At 41.0% G+C, this 20,732-nt stretch overlaps 1 long non-coding RNA gene across 1 annotated transcript; it reads left to right on the top strand.

Moving 5' to 3' along the window:
* Positions 1-1,918: 1,918 nt before the first annotated feature.
* LOC144589228 (uncharacterized) lies at positions 1,919-15,976 on the top strand. Its single transcript, XR_013545214.1, has 2 exons — positions 1,919-12,791; positions 14,480-15,976. It is a non-coding gene; the product is annotated as an uncharacterized LOC144589228 (long non-coding RNA).
* The last annotated feature ends 4,756 nt before the right edge of the window (positions 15,977-20,732 follow it).

The following is a 20,732-nucleotide window of genomic DNA, read 5'->3' as shown; positions in this document are numbered from 1 at the left end:
ACTCCACTATCTTTCAAAGTAGTCTGGTCCACAGATGAATAGCTATTATCTATATGTTTTGCCTGCAGTTTAATCAAAATCACATTTCTTCTAATCTTCTAATCTTGAGTCCCCAGATTTGTCTGTGAAAGAGCACCTGCAGCTAGTTACCAGAAAATTCCACTAAATGGAGGAGTGAGATACCAATTAGCAATTACCAAGTGTCTCTTTCTGCTTTCCAATGTATTAAAATGGTCTCATAATTTCATTAGGATCAGTGGCAGTGATTTTCAGTCATTAAAGGAGCCCCTCCTCCATCCTGAGGTTCTCAAAGGCTTTTCCGGGTTGAAAGGGATCCCTAGAGAGCCCTAGCACCTTGGAGTAAGATAGGAAACTTTAAAATAAATATTAACACCCACAGCTGATGATATCAACAAGATTTACACACAGACAGTTGCACAAGAGGATTTCAGCCAATCAGTGTTAAACCAGTGGTTATCAGAGTGCCCACAGAAATATTGGTGGGGCTTTGTATTCATGCCCAGTGTAGAATTAAGGGAATGCTCTCCAATCAGTTCTTATCTGGCATGAGGATTCATGCACAGTAGCTTGGCAGCATTAGGGACATTTCTCTTGTTTGTTTGTTTGTTTGTTTGTTTGTTTGTTTGTTTGTTTGTTTATTTATTTATTTATTTATTTATTTATTTATTTATTTATATCCTGCCCATCTGGTATATTCTACCACTCTGGGCGGCTTACAGAATAATGACACTTCTTCACTTTTACCTAACCTTATAATTCTACCACCATCACATACCATTAAACTAGTTTCTGTTGTAGAGTTTTGAATGTCTAGCAAAATTGCCTTTCATCACACAGTATAAATAAAAAAGCTCAAAGAACAGGATAGCTACAAGTTCCCAGAGCCTATTCCTTTGTCATTAACCAGCACTTAAAGCCCCAGTAACTCCCTCAGGGCCATTTGCAAGAGAAACAGTAAGAATGCAAATAGGTGAGAATTTTGGTGATCTCATGAGTGTGAAGAACCTTGGGCTCTCAATGCCTGGGCTTCTTACATGCAACTTTAGTGGAAACCTTTCCTGATCCCTGTTTAAATCTCTTCTGTTTTGGCATTCATGTGCTTCCATCAAATGATAGGAAACATAGAAAAGGGGCAGCTGGAGAGAGGTCTTCCTGTGCCAATTAATGTTCAAGTTACCTCACAAACTAAAGGAATAATCACAAAGAGGTGATGATGATTACTCCAATTTCCCTATCTGTAGGGCATGGATTGTTGCCAAATGGAGGACACTGTAGCATTTTTGCACACTTTAGGAGGAAGCTTATCAACAGTGATGGCTAATTAGAGTTAGATTCCTTGATATTGAATAATATGGTTTTATTCAGCTTCTGTATCACAGCTGAGAGTGTTGTATGGAAACAGTTCAAGAATGCAGAGGATGACTTCACAGTCTTCATAGATAGCATTTCTATTTCCCTTCCATTTTGCCTTGAGTAGGCAGATTTCAAGGGACGTGGTGGCGCTGTGGGCTAAACCGCAGAAGCCTGTGCTGCAGGGTCAGAAGACCAAGCAGTCGTCAGATCGAATCCACGCGACGGAGTGAGCGCCCGTTGCTTGTCCCAGCTCCCGCCAACCTAGCGGTTCGAAAGCATGCAAATGCGAGTAGATAAATAGGTACCATCTCGGTGGGAAGGTAAACAGTGTTCCGTGTCTAAATCACACTGGCCATGTGACCACAGAAAGATTGTCTTCGGACAAAACGCTGGCTGTATGGCTTGAAGAGCGGGATGAGCGCCGCCCCCTAGAGTCGGACACGACTGGACAAAAATTGTCAAGGGGAACCTTTACCTTTTTTAGGCAGATTTCAAGCTCACCAGCTTTCATACACACAAATTGCCTGTGCTCAAGATGTTTGAATAATGGTGCTAAAATATGTGGTGAGATTGTACCCTGAATTTTGAAATTCACCCAGAAATATTTGGTCTTGCCTTCTCAAAACAAATGTACCCCATTGTACATTATTTGTATAATTGCAGAGTGTGAAGTCACAGAAGAAAAATCATCCCCAGTCTTTGGCAGAAATTATATCAGTCTCAACTGATCCCAAGCCATATACCACATATTAAAAACACATATTCTTCTTTGTGGTCTCTGTGAATACACACAAATGGGTTTTAGTGCTCCTGCGCAGAGAAGCTCAGCAACTTCTAGAGCTTTAGACATGTCCGTTAGGACCTCTCCTGTTGCGCTTGCCCCACCCATGACACAGACTGCCTCAGTTCCTTTTTTGCTGTCACTGTAGCAGCCCCTCGGCTATGGAGCTTCATTCATTTCTGTTTAAAAAAAAGGAAATAAAGATAGTTAGGTCTCTTCAAGATCTTCCTCCATTTTGTGAGGAAAAAAACCAAGGCGAGAGGAAAAGAGAAATAGGAGAGAGAAGATAAACCTCTTTTCCCGCCCTTTTGTCCACCTGGGCTTTTCACTCTTTTATGGCCTCCTCAGGCCCCTTTAGGTGGTGCGAGTCTTGCCCGAACAAAATAACTATCTGACGGGCATTCTCAGTGCTTCTTCTGTTTGGGTGATGCTCACCAAACTAACTCCTGCCAGGCCTGTAAGAATGTAACAAAACCGGCACTTAAACTTAGACTCCAACATCTCAGATCTTTCCTCTGGGAGAAATCCCTACAGTCACAGTGCCCAATCATGGATTCTAGTCAGGCCCAAACTGCAGGCCCCTCACCTACTTCTCTCACTCCAAGATCGACCCAGTCTACAAAAAAGTCCAAACTGACATCTAAAGTGAAGCTTTCAGTGTCGGTACCAAAGCCCACATCAACCCATTCCACTGTGTCGACACGGAAACTGACATCAGTGCCATCAGACACACCTGGGAAGAAAAATAAGTCATTGGCTCCCCATAAGGCCAAGCACTCTCCTGCTTCATTGCCTGGGGATAAGCCAGATCCACTTCCCACATCTGCGGATGAAACTCTACAAGAGACGGTGTGCCTGGAATTATTGTTTTGGGATGAGGATGTCCCTCTCCCTCTGTCTGGTGCTGTGCCCTCCTCTGATATCAGTCAATCTATTAAGTAGGGTAGTACCTCGGCTGAGGTCACTGTGATTATGCAACAGGTGCAGGCAAGCCCTGGATGTTAAATGGGCTCTAGTTCAGGTCGTATATCAGTCTTGAATTCAATACGGGACAATCCTCTTCAAAAGAGGACCCATAAGACCCATCATATTGACCTGCATGATGATACCAAAGGGCACTGCCCTTGTGCTCCAAACTGCATGGCCCTACTTCAGGATCATGTGTACCACCATAGGCATTTTAAAAAGGGTTGTCTTTATGACCGCCCCACGTATTACGAGCCCAAGGTTGAGCCTGAGGTTTATTATGATTTTGGGCCATATGAGTCAGACCTTCATTATCGTAGATACATACGTCACTACCATTATGCTATGCTTATCGCTCAGGCTCTTCTTCCATGTTGCTGTCGCCTCCTTGATACCGAGCACCACCTCGATACTGAACACCATTTGAGATTGTTCCATACCAATCTTCAGAAGATGACTGGCATACTGTAGCTCTGACTCCAGTACCACCCCATCATCAACAAAGGCCTCCTACATTCAATGAAGAAGCTTCTCAGTCAATGCCAAAACTACCACACCGTACTGCATCGCTGGCCACCCTACCATCTCAAGCCCATGTTCAATAATCTTCTGTACAGGTCTCTACAACTTACAGAGATCCACGATACAGAGCCCATGATACCGACCATACTCGTCCACCAACTCTGCAGAGATTGGACATACAGAAAGATAACCATCACCCTCTTCTGAAGAATCTTTAAGTCATTGATTGATTGATTGATTGATTGATTGATTGATTGATTGATTGATTGATTGATTGATTGTATTTATCAGTATTGACCCCAAGAATCATCTCTCCATCTCCAGACCAGCCACCAGTCCATGTCAATAACAATACGGACAAATCCAATCTTGAAACCAAAGCCGATTCACCACCTAATATTCTAACACCACACTCTGATGTCACAGAAAACTATCCTTCATCTCCCTCAGAGGACTTCACATCTTACACTCAATCAATCCTCCATATCGGTAAGGTCATGGACCTTGCTGTTGACCAGCCAGCACCAGAGGAATCTGATAAGGTCTATTGAGGACATTACTCAAGATCAGACCCTACCACTTTGCCTGGCCTTCATTTCTTCTCTGCTCAAACACATTAAGGAATCATGGAAGAAACCATCCTCTGTTGCCCAGATTTCCAGGAGAGTTGAAAACCTTGACAAGACTCATGGTACCAATACAGTCTTTTTTTCTAAGCATTCTCTGTCTAACTCATTCATTGTGAATGCTACTCAAAATAGGGCTAGAAATGCTCTGCCTCCACCCCCAACAATCGTGAAGGTAGAAAGTTGGATATTATAGGCTGTCAAGTTTGTTCTCTCACCTCCTTCATTTTAAGGGTAGCCAACTATATGGCTGCAATGGGAGCCTACCATCACCATATTTGGAATAAAGCACTACCCATTCTCCAGGCTGCTTCAGAAGGATCTGTGCTCTCGAGGCCTCTCACTCCATCAAAAGGCCTTGACCCTTGCTGAGCAGGAGAGGATCACAGCACGGCATGTCATAGATGTGGCTTGTAAGCAAATGGCTACAGCTATAACACTACATTGCCATGTGTGGCTCAGATTGGCTGGCATATCAGATGATACATGTGACGTCCCTCCTCTCACGTCACAAAGGAGCTTCCACGTCACTCTCACACTCTTACTTTATTCACGCTGCCACCAACCATTCCCTCATAAAACTCTTCAGACAAAAGTATGATTTTTAAAGTAAAAACTTATGTTTATTGATAATCACAAAAGGAATGGTAAATCACTATAATAATTAAAATAAAAAGGCAATCAGTAATAATAAAGTATCCCCTCATACACACTCTCTCTCAGACCTTAACTCTTCATAACTCTTAACTCCCAACTGACTCACATCATTCACTCCCCCCCCCCCTTATATACACAGCTCCACCTCCTGGAGTCCCACCTCCTGCTCTGCTATAGGCAGATGGGTTCCAGCATAACCATGATAGGCAGGTGACGTCATCGCAGCCGTCACAATACACAACCCAGAACTGAATATCTACCATTTTATGGCCTCAGTCTTTTTGATGAAAAGACTGATGAAATCCTAGGCAACAAAAACTTAGGAAGACTGCAAGGTCATACAATTCTCAGCAATACTGTCCATAGAATTTATGGTGTTGCCCCTATACTTACCAGCAATATAGACCTCAACTGGATCCCCAATTATCACAACCTTCGATTTGGTCCACTTCCTTCTTTTGTCAACAAACCACATGACAGCATCCATGCCACTCTGTCCGATGACCTGAAAAGAAAACAAAACATAATCTTTGACTCCTCACCTGTCCGACTCCATACCTCACCACCAGAAACTTATCTTACATGCCTGGCACCCTTTTTTCATACTTGTGCACACATCACTTCAGATACATGGGTCCTCACCATCATCGTTATGGGCTATTTATTTATTATTTATTTTATTCATTCAATTTATACACCGCCCCCCTAGACAGCGTCTACTAAGGGCGGCTTACAAAATCATAAAATATCATTAAATGACAATAAAACATCACAATCAGAATAAATGACATTCATAATCATAAAAACATTTAAACAATAATATAGTATGGTCAAGATGGGGAATGAAAGAACAGAAAGATAGAATTCAAGAATTGAAAGGAGGGAAGGCCTGCCTGAAGAGCCAAGTTTTTAAATGGCTCTTAAAAACACCCAGCAAGGGAGCCCGGCGGATTTCTGATGAAAGGCTGTTCCATAGTCGAGGCTATCCAATAGAATTAGATTCTTTCCCTCCAACTGATCTCTTCAAGAAAACCACCCCTTCTCCCACCTTAGAGGAAGAGGTACGCACCCTACTGCAAAAGGATGCCATCACTCTAGTCCCTTATGCAGACATTGTTCTGGGATTCTACTCCCAATACTTTGCAGTCTATGGCTCCCACAGCTGCTCACACTCAACCAAGGCAAGACTTTCCACCCAAACCTCCACACGCTACATCTCACTGCCTGGAGGATATTCCCTCGATAGCGCAAGTTTTAGACTATGCTCGCAAACCTTTGACAAAATTGTTGCATGTTTACAAATGGAACATCTTAATTAGATTTGCACCAGTACGTAACTCACCTGTCGCTCCAACAATACTGGACACTGTTCTAGTCTTCCTTCTTCATTTCTTCCAGCATGGCTTTTCTCACTCCACTTTGAAGGTTTATATTGCGGCCATAGTTCCCCATCAGCCTCAAAATTCTGACTCTGCTTCGTTGTTCAGGCATCCCACACTAAAACAATTTCTGTGTGGCCTAAAGAACATTCGCCCACCCCCATACAGGGCACCTACTCCTCAATGATCACTTCAGCTGATGCTTATTCGCCTAATGCAACCGCCATTTGAACCCGTGGTGACCACATCAGAAAAACTCTTAACACTGAAGACTGCCTTTCTTGTTGCTATCACCTCGGCCTGTAGGGCCAAGGGAGCTCTCTGCCCTTTGTGTTGATCCAGCCTTTCTACAGCTCCATCCTGATAAAATCATGCTTTATCCTGACCTCACATTCCTCCCAAAGGTGGTTTCTCACTGTCTCTTACGACAACCCATTGTTTTTTTCTACATTTTTCCCTTCACATACTACCGACTTAGAGCGATTGTTGCATTCTCTGGACGTTAGACGTGCCTTGGCATTTTATGTTTTCCGTTCTGCTTCCTTTTGGAAGTCCAATAGACTCTTTATTAGTTGTCACAGACATTCTAAGGGTTCTCTTGTAACCTCCCAAATGATTTCCAAATAGATTGTATCCACAATTTGTCTAGCATATGACCTTGCTCATAAACCTTTGCCATTTTCGCCTCGAACACATTCTACAAGGGCCAGAGTGACATCCACAGCATTTCTAAGAGGAGTCGACTTGGTTGATGTTTGCAAAGCAGCCACTTGGGCCACACCTTCCACCTTTGCTGCCCATTATTGGCTAGATGTTCAGGCCAAGGCTGATGCCTCATTCAGTCATGTCCTCGCCTCTGCTTTATCGTGATGTCCCTCCTCCTGGTATGTCAGCTTGCTAGTTACCCATTTGTGTGCATTGACAGAGACCACGAAGGAGACGCTACTTACCTGTAACTCTGGTTCTTCAAGTGGTCATCTGTGAATTCACACTTCCCGCACATCCTCCACTCTGTCACGTATGCCTACTGCATGCTGGATAGCGGTGGACTGTTCTACGGAACTTGGGGCAAGTGCGACGGGAGGGAGGTCCTAACGCACGTCTAAAGCTTTAGAAATTTCTGTGCACAGGTGCACTACTTGTAAAACCCATTTGTGTGAATTCACAGATGACTACATTTAAGTAACAGAGTAACAGAGTTACATTTAAGTAACCTCTTTTTTGACTGCTAAAAATACTGCAGGTGCTGTGACATGATTAAGAAAATACTTCATTTTGTATAGCACCAAACCTCTTTTGTTTTAATTTTTGCATGTCTGGTCCTGTGCGTACAACATTAAGAGTTATGAGTATCTTTCTCTTCTCTATATTTTACTGAAAGTTGGGAATCAAATTTACCTTTCTACCAAAATTCAAGAGCAGGATGGGCCACTCACTTCTCTTTGCTCTGATTAGCAGAGGAGGAAAGGAAGGAACACCCTACATTTTAATTGGCATTTCTTCCAAGAAGTATGAGTACTTTCTCCAAAAATGCTCTTTTATTGCAGGCAGTGAGTCAACCAGGAGTTACCCAAGGTCTCATGCCCATATAAATAACACCCCCTGACTAGTCAAATTCAGGTTATAGACCTCTATATTTCAAAATTTAACATTTAGATAATTTCTCAGTAGGGATCAGATTCATGTGCCTTTGTACATTATGCAAGAGAATCTCTTTCAGTGGGCAAGTACAATGCTAGTTTTACAGTATGTAAGTGCAATACCGCTTATTATCTTTTCTCCTACTCCCCACACCTTGTCAATAGAACTCAGAGCCAACAATCAAGTCAGGGCATGTAGAAATGGTAATCAGTGCTGTGTCACTGTGCCCTGCTTTCATGTATGAGAACACAATACTCACTATTTGGCAGTTGCAGGGGATGTGACATTCGTGAAAAAGGGATGCTGTAAATTTAGCAAAATGCTGGCTGTAACCCAGAATTCTCTCTGTTATTTATAATACAAAACAAACCTAACCCTCTCACTAACCACCATTCACTGTGCTACTCCTAGTATATAGGAGCAGCTATAGGCACAGAAATTTAACCCATTAAACTACTCAATTGTTATCCATGCTAAGAAAAGCTTCAGCAGCAACACTGTTATTTGTCAGGCTCTGTTAAAGGAGGAGCTAGTTTTACCACCTGGCATCCAACAGCAGCTCCTGGGGACACAATGGCTCTTCCCCTCCCAATATCTATTCTGCTACTCCTAAGCAATGCCAGACATTTAAGTCTAATTTTTGCACAATGCCTTCAACAACAAAGCAACACTTTGGGTAATAACAGTCTCAAGTACTGCAACACTGCTTTGACCATCAATGCTCCAAGGAGCATCAAAAAAGGAAAAATCCTACCATTTGACACAGAACCCCTAAAACCTGAAGATAGATTTGCAGCAGAGCAACCAAAAGTGGCAACTGAACCAGAGCAGCACCAACTTAATTCAGTTCAATCAACTCAGAATTAGAGCAACATTATCATAGTACCCTAATGTTGGAAGGAGCCTATAAAGCCATTGAGTCCGACCCCCTGTTCAGTACAGGAATACAAAGGATATCTGGTGGTTGCCTAAATTTCTCTTGAATGCCTCCAGTATTGGAGCACTCACCACCTCTTTAGGTAATTGGTGCCTTCGCTATACTTCTCTAACAGTTAGGAATTTTTTCCTGATATCCAACTGAAATCTAGTTTCCTGTAATGTGACCTGATTATTCTGTGTCCTGCTCTCTGGGTTGATGGAAAACAGGTCCTGTCCCTCCTCTGTATGGCAGCCTTTCAAGTATTTGAAAAGTGCTATCACATCTCCCCTCTGTCTTCTTTTCTCAGGACTATACACACCCAGTTCTTTCAGTTTTTTAATCATAGGACTTGGTTTCTAGCCCCCAATCATCCTTTTTGCCCTCTTCTGAACTTGTTCCAATTTGTCAGCATCCTTCCAGAAGTGCAGTGTTCAGAAGTGGACACAGTAATCACGATGAGGCCTAACCAGTTCCAAATAGAGGGGAACTAGTACCTTGTGGGCTTTGGAGACTATACTTCTATTAATGCATCCTAAAATGGCATGTAGTCACATCACACTGTTGGCTGAATATGAATTCAGCTTGTGATCTATGACATACTTAGGGACAAGACTGGGAGTCTATTTTTGACTAGTCCTGTCTCACATCTTCTATGAAAGCATTTCAAGAGGACAATCTAAATTTTAGAGGCATGCTGTTACTGGAGATACTTATAATTAGCTTTAGAATAACCTTGGGGGTAGCATGTGGCCCTTCAGGTATGTTGAACTGTAACTTTCCATTTACCCTATCCAGCATAGCTAATGGTGAGGGATTATGGGGATTGCTGCCCAATATTTGGAGAGAGAAAATGCTCATGCCTTACTTATGATACTCTATTCAGGCAGTGAAGAATCCCAGTTTCTCAACACATTTTGAATATCTAGCCCCACCACTCTCTATTGTTGCTATGCATGTGCATTCACTGACAAGTCTGAAGAGCAAGTTGTTACATGGAGACTCTCCATGTGAACAGGAATTTCTTCTCCTCAGACACATTGTGAGAGAATATGGAAAACAGTGTTTGAGTGGATAGGGCAATGCCCTCCCCTCTAATTACACTGACAAACTAGAACTCTAACACTTGTATGGGGCTGGCAGCACTCCTTTATCACTACTAAATCTCATAATGGTATTATAACCTAGCTACACCTGTTCATTCTCATTACTGAATAAGGGATGGCATGAGCTGGGTCAACTGAAAGGGCAGGAAATTTTAAAAGGATTGTAAAGGCCTCTTTCTCTTACAGACATTAAAGTTATTCTGAAACAAGAATAAAGATAACTAGAGAAATTATCTTCTTTGTAGTGGCAGCCAGATTGTGGAATGCTTTCCTCAGGGAAGTGTTCCTCATATGGAGTTTTGCCAGAAGGAGCCCTTTTCAGTTTTGCTCCGATTTTAATCTGGAACTTTATCTGAGTTAGTGTGGTATAGTGGTCAGAGTACTAGAATGAGGCGCAGACAGAGTGTGCCCTGAAATGTCATTGCAGCTCATTTTATATATTTGACTCAATGGCCTTGACTCAACTTATCCCACCTCATGAAAGTTTATTTATTTTATTTATTTATTATTTAAAATTATATCCCATACCATCTGGCAACCTGGCCACTCCGGGCGGCTAAAACAATATAAGGAGGAAAAAAACTTAAAAACACGATAAAAATAAATTAATACATAGCAAATCAGAAATTAAAACAGATGGCAGTAAGGTGGTGGAAAGTGTGATGGAGAGGATAGCAAAAAGAATAGTAAAAAGGGAGGGCAAGATCCTAGTGTTTTGTGAGAATAAAACCCAGTAATGATGGTGGTTCCTGGATTCTGTCTTGAGTGTCTTGGCAAAAAGGCAGATGGTAAGTATAATAAAATAATTAGTGTGGAATAGTGAACAGAGTGACAGATTAGGACTCAGGAGGCATGGGTTCGAATTCCTGCTCACCCATGGAAACTCACTGGAGGTGTGGAACTCGTAAACCATTATTGTACTTAAACATCTTGCTTTCATTAAGAGCCCTATTAGGGTTACTGTAAGTTGGTTCCAGCTTGACAGCACATAACATAGCAAGTACGAATAAGATTATGGCTGTTTCTGGTTCTTTTAAATATGCTTTTATGCTTTGGGTTTTTAAACAAAGTCCTCTCAGAATTCTTGCACTAACAGTAAATATACAGAATAGATAAATAAGATAGGGGGAGAAAAATCAGAGGTGGAAATTCTTTTCAAAGGCAAAGTACGTATACAATCAGCAGCTCTTAATGTCCATTTATCTAATTTGCTCAACCTGTCTATTGCATTAGAAAGCCAAAAATGATAACTTTGAGAGAAATAAAAGGAACATGCAATTTCAGATACAACAGTGTGCTTTTAGACTGCTCTTTTATTAAGGATTGCATTCTTATGGGGCATTGTTCTGAAGATACACATGCAGCAATTTCATTTATCTCTGCATGAGTGTGCGCACATGACAAATGACAACATGGTGCACACTCAAGTGACTATCAACAGGTATAAGGCAAAGGCCATTAAAAAGTACACTGATCCACCTGTAGGGGAAAATCAAAGTTTCTCCAGGTGCATTGTATAAAGAGTCAATGTGACTAAAATCTGTACAGTTGAACAGTAGCGGAGTGCTTGCATACTTCAAGACTTTTACTGTCAGACAAGAGTATTAAAGACAGTAAAGTGTGCTATATTGCTTTCAAGTAGAATAAAAAAGAACTACTTTGAGAAATACCAGTCTTTTTTAGCTCCGCAGCAATTTTTATTAAGAGTCTCTAATGAATAGAAATGACTTTTTCTTGTAGATTTGATCAGAAGTGATGAAGCTACTTCTTAAGAGATTCTTATTCTTTTATGGCTCTTTTTAGATTATTAAAAGCAAAGTAATAAAAGACATACAGGCAGAAAGCTCCGTGCCACTATTTTAATAGACATGGGAAATCTTAACAGATTAGTTTTCTAGCTACCACATTCCAAGATGAAAAGCTGCTTTCAGACTGCACTAATCCTCATTTTACAGCAAAGCATCACAGATTTATTTCTTCTCTTGCATGCTGTGTGTCAACAATTTAGTTTTTTCCAGTCTTTTCATGGTATGGATCCAATCACTTTTAAATTCTATTCACTGTAAGAAGTGGAGCAAGTTAGGTAGATTCACTTACATTCCATGTATTTCAATAATTTTAACCCAAGTATTATAATATAATGTATAATGCCTGAAATCTTGCTGCTTAGCACAAGAAGTCACAACTTGAGTAGGCCCATTTGAATCAATGGAATTTACAGAAGAGTGAACTCACCAAATTCCTACTGATTTAACAGACCTACAACTTGATAGGATATAATAAACATCAAGTATAATTAAGTCTGGATCTAATCCACGTCTCAGGAAGCATCTGCTAAAAATGGAATCTTTTTCATTCCCAAGTCCGAAGTGCGACAAATACTGTCACAATCAATTTCTATTCTTGTCAATATGCCCCAAAATCATTATTACATTGTGTGGAACTATTTTTAAAGGACTCTTCTTTTCGGTTCTCCTCCCTGCCAAAAAGGTGCAACCTTAATTACTTTAGTTTATGTGGAAGAGATGAATACTTTGCTATTGATCTTTTTTCCCATTTAAAGATTAATCAGTTTTCTTCAGGGCAGAATATGATTGAAATCCTGAGCTGCATTTATAAACCAATATATATTTAATATTTATGCTTTTCTTACACCTGACTTAAAAATCCATTTTTTCAGTTCCTTTGTTGAGCCAACAGGATGACAGATACTCACTTAAAAGTCAACCTTTAGTCTGGCCTAGAACAGTACACCCCACTGTCAGGCAAGGGACCTAATTCTTCTGTCTCATCAGAACAGTTCCAGTGCTTGAAGACAAATGGGTGAGTTCATGAATAGTGATGCCAGTTAAGCTAATTAAAAGCACTTCTTTTTCTCAGCTGAATGTCCTCTATCATTTTCCTTTCTTCCATTCTCTGCCTTTTGAAAAAATTAAGTCTAGTTCTTTTCATTTATAGTTTGAGGATGCGCTTTTACCAACACTTTGTAAAAAAAAAATATTGAAAATTTGCACATCCAAATTGCCATAATCTGGATTCAGAAATCCACACTGAACAGATTCTTGCTTAAAGTCCACTCTAATCAATTGTGGACGTTAATCCAGGGCAATTGATAGGATATTCTAAATGGAGACAGCCCCTCCCCTGAACTTCAGTGGTAACCAGCTAGAAATAACATAGTAACCTATCAGCAGAAATGTGATTAAATTGTGAAACAAGGAGGTAACTGAGTTATATTTCAAAAATAATGAGATGAGTATTTGCAAAGCTGCTGTTTTGGTGTAACAAGTAACAGAACAGGACATGCTTTATTGTTTAAAACCATAGGCCACCACAATGTGAACAGTAACACAACTGCAGACCCCATATATCTTATACATAAATTCAAGATAACATAACATCCCTTCTTTCTTAAGACTTTCACTGTTTGGCTTTTTTTTTGTGCCAAAGCAAATTTTGCTACTTGATAGGTAGTATTTTCATCCCTACCCATAAGTAGTGTGCAGAGTTGAGCTGGGGGGGGTCTATCACATAGAAGTCTAAGAATACCAGCAAGAAGTTGGTTTCTGGGATGCTCATATAAAGGGCAACTTAATAATGGAAAGCATCTTCGACCTCTCCTGATCCACAGATACACAGTCTTCAATGAAATAGGACATTATCATATCTCCCCTCTAAAATGGCTGATAGCATACACTGAAAACGCAAAGCTGTGAATGCTTTTCTTAAAGGGGCTAAAAAACAAAATAATTCTCCAAACCAAATGATGTTTTGTATAGAGGGAACCAATGAGAATAGGTCATTTGTGAGATGGCACACACATCCAGCCACTTAGAGTGAATATTGATTTTTTTTTCTTTAACCAGATGCTTTGCTCTTTTAGAGGGAAAAGTGGACAAAGACTCTGTGCCGACCCCATAGCTCTATAGAATGGGTCTAACTGAGTTTACCCAGGACTTTCAAGGAGGACTATGCAGTTGTTCTTTGTAGCACTTCTTTGGGAGGCAAGAGTTACTCATGCAGGCCAATTTCAACCAATACATGGCCAGTGCAATGTGGGAATATATTTCAGTTGGGTTTAATCCTAATTCAGCACTTAAATATGCAGCAGACATGGCACATGGGACTGTTAGGAGAGATCACATGAAAGAGTTTTGAACTACTTCTTGAGCAAGGGTCTTTGTATACTGTATCCCCATATCGCTGCCCTGCATATTATTTGGGGTATTTGTTCCTTAGCAAATACCTCAACTGCAGGAGCAACTAAATTCCCCTCATAAATTATGGTAAACCACAAGAGAGACTGAGTGAAATGGGATGCTTTCAGACTGGTTGCATTCAGATTGTGTTTCCATGAAAGTTGGGCATTAAAGTAAAGGCCAAGATATCTAAAACTGCATAACTGCTCAGTGGGGTTGTCATCAAGCTTCCATATGTGAGTTTTTCTCTTATTTCCAAAGACGACTACTTTGGTTTTGGTATTATTGCTGACCAGATGTTCTCTTAAACAGGATTTGCTCAGTTTAGCCAAAAGTCTTTGCATGCCAACTAATGTAGACATCAAGAAGAGGTGGCAAGAATACACAGAAGAATTATACCAGAAAGATCTGGATGTCCTGGACAACCCAGATAGCGTGGTTGCTGACCTTGAGCCAGACATCTGGAGACTGAAGTCAAAAAGGCCTTAGAAAGCATGGCTAACAACAAGACCAGTGGAGGTGATGGCATTCCAGCTGAACTATTTAAAATCTTAAAAGATATATGCCAGCAAGTTTGGAAAACTCAACAGTGGCCAGAGGATTGGAAAAGATCAGTCTACATCGCAATCCCAAATAAGGGCAGCACCAAAGAATCCTCCAACTACCGTACAATTGCACTCGTTTCACACGCTAGTAAGGTTATGCTCAAAATCCTACAAGGCAGGCTTCAGCAGTATGTGGACCGAGAACTCCCAGAAGTACAAGCTGGATTCCGAAAGGGCAGAGGAACTAGAGACCAAATTGCTAATGTGCACTGGATTATGGAGAAAGCCAGAGAGTTCCAGAAAAGCATCTACTTCTGCTTCATTGACTACTGTATGCACAAAGACTTTGTGTGGACCACTGCAGATTATGGCAAGTTCTTTAAAAAATGGGAGTGCCTGACCACCTTATCTATCTCCTGGAAATCTATATGTGGGGCAGGAAGCAACAGTTAGAACTGGATATGGAACAACTGATTGGTTCAAAATTGGGAAAGGAGTACGACGAGGCTGTATACTGTCCCCCTCCTTATTTAACTTATATGCAGAATACATCATGCGAAAGGCCAGACTGGAGAAATCCCAAAACAGAATTAAGATTGCTGGAAGAAAAAACAACCTCTGATATGCAGATGATACCACTCTGATGGCAGAAAGTGAGGAGGAATTAGGAACCTTGTAATGAGGGTGAAAGAGGAGAGCGTCAAAAATGGTCTGAAGCTCAACATCAAAAAACAAAACAAAACAAAAAACCTAAGATAATCACCACTGGTAAATAGAAAGGGAAGATATGGAGGCAGTGACAGATTTTACTTTCTTGGGCTCCATGATCACTGCAGATAGTGAAAGCAGCCATGAAATTAAAAGACGCCTGTTTCTTGGGAGGAAAGTGATGACAAACCTAGACAGCATCTTAAAAAGCAGAGACATCACCTTGCCGACAAAGGTCTGCATAGTCAAAGCTATGGTTTTTCCAGTAGTGATGTATGGAAGCGAGAGCTGGACCATAAAGAAGGCTGACCATCGAAGAATGGATTGTTTTGAACTGTGGTGCTGGAGGAGACTCTGGAGAGTCTCCTGGACTGCAAGGAGAACAAACCTATCCATTCTGAAGGAAATCAACCCTGAGTGCTCACTGAAAGGACAGATCCTGAAGCTGAGGCTCCAATACTTTGGCCATCTCATGAGAAGACTCCCTGGAAAAGACCCTGATGTTGGGAAAGTGTGAAGGCAAGGGGAGAAGGGGATGACAGAGGACGAGATTGTTGGACAGTGTCATCGAAGCTACCAACATGAATTGGACCAAACTCCAGGGGGCAGTGGAAGACAGGAAACAACAAAATGTAGTGGAAACGATTGCAATATTATCTGCATATAAAAGGACTGAAAGCTTGACATCTCTGATTGAAGGTGGGAAGAATTCAAGACCATTCGATTTTTGCACAATGTTATTGATAATAGAAATTGAAAAGAAAGGGGGCCAACAGGCATCCCTGCCGAACTCCTCTATCTGTTGTTATTGTCTCCATCAGCATCCCATTTGTTCCAAGCCTTACCCTAAGATTAGTATTTGAGCAAAGCACCTGAATTAGTAACAACAGCCTTCTGTCTATATTGGTGGAGGAAAGTTTTTGCCACAGATGGTCTATATCTATAAGATCAAAGGCTCATCCGAAATCCACAAAGGTGACATAAAGCTCCTTCCTACCTAATTGGGAATATTTTTGTATCAGGTGATGAAGTACAAAGCATTGATCTACAGTGGATTTTCCCTTTTGAACCCTTCCTGTTCTTCTGCTAATACTGAATTCTCAGCAGCCCAACACTCTAATTTGCCCAGTAAATATTTGGAATACAGACAATTGCTTATGTTGAGAAGAGCCTCACCTCTTGGCTCTTTTGTGGCAAGATCAGTGTGGGAGGTAACTCCTCAACCAGCAAGACATTGGTCAACATGACCATCTCTTGGCTAGGGTGCAGATTCTTCCAACAGATAGTCTCGTTCATGTTGTTAAGCAAATCAGATTTGACTTCATCTAGTTTTTGGATTGTCTTTATTTGTTAAACACTTGTCAGGGCTCTGAAAGTATAAATTGCCTCCTCTTGGATCTTATCTCCCTCAATATTCAATTGTAGTAATAGATGGTTGGGGTGGAGTTTTGTCACACCCTCTCCTTGACCCCCCCCCCCCGATAAGTTGTCTTTGCCAATATAGGATACTGCTAAACGGAACTGAAGCCCCATCTGTTGGCATCTCTTGTGGGAGTGATGTTTCCATCAAGGTCTCAGGTAACCTAGCCTGAGATACCATTTCTATTGGCCCTTCTGTACATGCCTTGGTCAGGGCTATAGAATTCTTCTTTAAGGTGTATAGCAAGTTCTGTAAATGTGTGGTCATTTCCTCCAGTTCCATCATTTCGATTTCAGCCAGCGTTCTTAGATGCCTGCAGCTCTGTTGCTTTCTATTTTCTTTATGAGCAATTGCTCTGATCTTTTGAGCGGAGCCTGGAAACCTGGCCTTATAGAATCTTGCATAATGGGTCAGGGGAGTCAATTTCTGCTTGTTATTTTTCTGACCTTACATCTAGTAAGTCTAGTAGGTCTAGTAGGGACGTGGTGGCACTGTGGGCTAAACCGCAGAAGCCTATGCTGCAGAGTCAGAAGACCAGCAGTCGTAAGATCGAATCGATGTGACGGAGTGAGCTCCCGTCGCTTTGTCCCAGATCCTCACCAACCTAGCAGTTTGAAAGCATGCACATGCGAGTAGATAAATAAGTACCACCTCAGTGGAAAGGTAAAACGGCGTTCCCTAGTCATGCTGGCCACGTGGCAACAGAAACTGTCTTTGGACAAGTGCTGGCTCTACGGCTTGAAAACGGGATGAGCACCGCCCCCTAGAGTCGGACACGACTGGACTAAAAATGTCAAGGGGAACCTTACACCTAGGTCAGAAAAAACTTTGTTGCAATGTTAAAACTGCTTAGAAATTTCCTCATCCTTGGAAGCATCATTGGGATGACAGGGCTGGCAAATTTCAGGAGTAATCTCAGTAAATGTGGGAGACCCAGCAGTCTTTCAATGATTTTTAGATCAATTTGTCCCACATCTGTTCTTAATAACCTGCTCAAGGACTCCAGTGCTTTCTCCTTGTTGGCCCAGTGCCCTCTATTTGTAGAAGTACAGTGGTGCCTCGCACAACGAGTGCCTCACACAACGATGAATTCACACAACGATGCCTTTTTCTGTTAAATTTGCTGCCTCACACAGTGATGTTTCCTATGGGGGATTTTCGCACAACGATCTCCCTTTTCACTCCTGTAAAAGTGTCTTACAACGTTTGGACGCTGTTTTAAATGATTGCAATGGTTAGTCCACCTCCTGAAACCTATGCAAACTGATTTTGGTGTTGTTCTGACACTTCGTTAATTTATGATGATTTTTTGAATTTTCTCCATTGGAAACCATTGGATGGTCTGTCTAATGGTTTCCAATGGAAAAAACAAAAAATCATCATAAATTAACGAAGTGTCAGAACAACACCAAAATCAGTTTGCATAGGTTTCAGGAGGTGGATTAACCATTGCAATCATTTAAAACAGCTTCCAAACATTGTAAGACACTTTTACAGGAGCGAAAAAAGACTTCGCAAAGGCACTGAAATGTATTGAGTCGGCTTCAATACATTCCAATATAGGAAACATTGTTTCACTCAACGATGTTTCCTATGGGGATTTTCACTGAACGATGGCAATCCGTTCCAATTGGAACGGATTAACCAGTTTTCAATGCATTCCTATGAGAAATGGTGTTTCACAGAACGATGTTTCACACAACGTTGATTTTTTTGGAACCAATTAACATCGTTGTGTGAGGCACCACTGTATCTGCAATTTCTAGGGTTATTTGCAAGTGTCATGTGGCAGCATGACTTACATATACTCCCCTTCTGGTCGTGGACTCAGCAGCCTCATTACTGTTTCCCAGGCAAGTAAGGCTTTGCAGAATTGGAGTCTCATTTGAACACCCATGTGGTGAATCCTGGATTTTGTCCAATTGAAGTGATATTTGTTTAAGTTCATGGAGAATGGCCAACACTGTTTTCCCAGTCAGAATGCAATGCTCCCCCACTGTGTTCAATATCCGGTTTCCCTGAAAATAAGCCCTAACCTGAAAATAAGCCCTAGTACGTATGATTTTTCAGGATGCTCCTAATATAAGCCCTACCCCAAAAAATAAGCCCAAGTGAAACCCCACCTTCCACCTTTGTGCAGCAACAAGATGACATGCATGTATTTGAATAAATGTAGATTGTTGTACACGAAAAATAAAAAATAAAACATCCCCTGAAAATAAGTTTTTGGAGCAAAAATTAATGTAAGACCCTGTCTTATTTTTGGGGAGACACGGTAGTTGTTTGGTAGATGCCAATAACCAGTCTGTTATTTCTGTGTTTGGACTTACAGAAGCTTGGGTTGCTTTATGTAAAGGAGTTTGTATTGCTGCTGTAATTTTTCTGCTGGCTGCTAAAGAGAAGCCAGTCACTGAAGAAATTTCAGCAAATAAGACAGAAGTGTTTTTGTTTGCAACACAGTTGTATAACAAATAATGTGTTAGTAACTTTCAAACCGTATTTTTAAGGACACTTTTAGGAATTTTTAGATGTGTTGAGACAGACATTTGTCAACTGTGATGCCCTTTTCTTATCAGTTCTAAGCAACTTGTGAAGTATTGATTTGTTTAGTCTTTTGCGTTTTTACTAGTTTTTATTGGCTACTACAGGAACCTAGAGAATATTCCCCTCTAGTTTTCCTGCATGTTGGCTAAAAATAATACAGTGTATTAGTAATATGCAGTATACTGCTTCTGCAAATACACATTAAACCAAAAAAGTCATATTTCTTGATTCATTTATTTATAATTTTTTAAAAAATTCATATAGAAATACTCTGTCATTCAAGAGTCTAGATCTATCTAGATATGTAGCATAATTCCTAGAAACTCTTTGGTTTAACCACTAAAACGCTCTCTAGTAATTTATGTCTTCAACCCACAAGACCAAAATTCTACTGGCAATTTATGCTATATATGTGAAATTGTCTAAGTTATAGCAGCAAACTGCCAGAATTAATATGGTGCAAGTTCATATTGTCAACCATGTGCCCATTGCACAACCATGAGTGTGACCAGGAATATAACCATCACCTGTTAATTGATGGCAATTCCCTGCCTTGATTTAAAGAATTTCATTTATATAAGCTTAACTTCCAATAGGATTCCAGCCTATGCTTTTTATACAGTGATGTCTCGAGTTATGAACTTAATCCGTTCCAGAAGATGATTGTAACTTGAAATGGGCGTAAGCTGAAGCACAGTTTCCCATAGGAATGCACTGAAACGGGATTAATCCGTTCGACCAGGGGGAAAAAATCACAAACAAACAAAAACACTGCAAGACACATCAGAAACACAGTTAATCCATTCTGGTCGAAGGGGAAAAAACAAAAACAAAAAAGCAAACAAACCCTGCAAAACCCATTGGAAATGCGGAAAAAAAACCCAAAACAAAGACTGCAAGACCCATCACAGAACAGAAACATAACCCCCCAGCCCAAAACCACGCTGCAAAACCCACCCAAAACAGGCAGTTTTTAAAAAGCAGAAAGCAGCACCTTACCAGGTAGTCCAAAGCCTCATTCAAACGGACACTCTCTAACCGCTGGGGTGAAAGAGCTACAAAGAAGCAGCCTCTTCGCCACCAACGGTTAGCAATTTGAATTCCCTGCCTTTTTTCCTGATCGTAACTCGAAGCTCCAGTCGCAAGTTGAAGCAAAATTTTGCAGCCGGAGCTGGTCGTAACTTGAATTGGTTGAAAGTCAGGACGTTCGTAAGTTGAGGCACCACTGTACCACATTTGAAAAAGAAATAGTAACTCACAGTTAAATAGCTGGAAACCTGACTACAATTGAATATCAAGTTCTTGAGGAGGAAAACGAAGAGAATAACCGTCAAACAATTTATGTGTG

The sequence above is a fragment of the Pogona vitticeps genome, chromosome 4, assembly GCF_051106095.1.
Source record: "Pogona vitticeps strain Pit_001003342236 chromosome 4, PviZW2.1, whole genome shotgun sequence".
NCBI lineage: Eukaryota > Metazoa > Chordata > Lepidosauria > Squamata > Agamidae > Pogona > Pogona vitticeps.
The sequence above is the reverse complement of the archived record's forward strand: the minus strand, read 5'-3'. Positions and strand labels throughout refer to the sequence as shown.